This window comes from Notolepis coatsorum (genome assembly GCF_963971535.1).
Source record: "Notolepis coatsorum genome assembly, chromosome: 7".
NCBI lineage: Eukaryota > Metazoa > Chordata > Actinopteri > Aulopiformes > Paralepididae > Notolepis > Notolepis coatsorum.
In genome coordinates, this window is record NC_140171.1 from 175,957,195 (window position 1) to 175,958,484 (window position 1,290).

Genomic DNA, 1,290 nt, shown 5'->3' on the forward strand with positions numbered 1-1,290 from the left:
TTTAGGGGGCAGTACAACATGGGTCTTATTTAGGGGCAGTACAACATGGGTCTTATTTAGGGGGCAGTACATCATGGGTCTTATTTAGGAGCAGTACAACATGGGTCTTATTTAGGGGGCAGTACATCATGGGTCTTATTTAGGGGGCAGTACAACATGGGTCTTATTTAGTGAGCAGCACAACATGGGTCTTATTTAGGGGGCAGTACAACATGGGTCTTATTTAGTGGCAGTACAACATGGGTCTTATTTAGAGGGCAGTACAACATGGGTCTTATTTAGGGGGCAGTACAACATGGGTCTTATTTAGGGGGCAGTACAACATGGGTCTTATTTAGGGGGCAGTACAACATGGGTCTTATTTAGGGGGCAGTACAACATGGGTCTTATTTAGTGGCAGTACAACATGGGTCTTATTTAGGGGGCAGTACAACATGGGTCTTATTTAGGGGCAGTACAACATGGGTCTTATTTAGGAGGCAGTACAACATGGGTCTTATTTAGTGGCAGTACAACATGGGTCTTATTTAGAGGGCAGTACAACATGGGTCTTATTTAGTGGCAGTACAACATGGGTCTTATTTAGGGGGCAGTACAACATGGGTCTTATTTAGAGGGCAGTACAACATGGGTCTTATTTAGGGGGCAGTACAACATGGGTCTTATTTAGTGGCAGTACAACATGGGTCTTATTTAGGGGGCAGTACAACATGGGTCTTATTTAGGGGGCAGTACATCATGGGTCTTATTTAGGGGCAGTACAACATGGGTCTTATTTAGGAGGCAGTACAACATGGGTCTTATTTAGTGGCAGTACAACATGGGTCTTATTTAGAGGCAGTACAACATGGGTCTTATTTAGGGGGCAGTACAACATGGGTCTTATTTAGGGGGCAGTACAACATGGGTCTTATTTAGAGGCAGTACAACATGGGTCTTATTTAGGGGGCAGTACAACATGGGTCTTATTTAGGGGGCAGTACATCATGGGTCTTATTTAGGGAGCAGTACAACATGGGTCTTATTTAGGGGGCAGTACAACATGGGTCTTATTTAGGGGCAGTACAACATGGGTCTTATTTAGGGGGCAGTACATCATGGGTCTTATTTAGGAGCAGTACAACATGGGTCTTATTTAGGGGGCAGTACATCATGGGTCTTATTTAGGGGGCAGTACAACATGGGTCTTATTTAGTGAGCAGCACAACATGGGTCTTATTTAGGGGGCAGTACAACATGGGTCTTATTTAGTGGCAGTACAACATGGGTCTTATTTAGAGGGCAGTACAA

The 1,290-nt window shown here is 44.3% G+C and overlaps 1 protein-coding gene across 1 annotated transcript in view; it reads left to right on the plus strand.

Moving 5' to 3' along the window:
• The window catches only part of rcor3 (REST corepressor 3), a gene marked incomplete at both ends in the record, with an annotated part of 121,488 nt that overhangs the window by 69,208 nt on the left and 50,990 nt on the right, over nucleotides 1-1,290 (plus strand). The window lies entirely within an intron of this gene.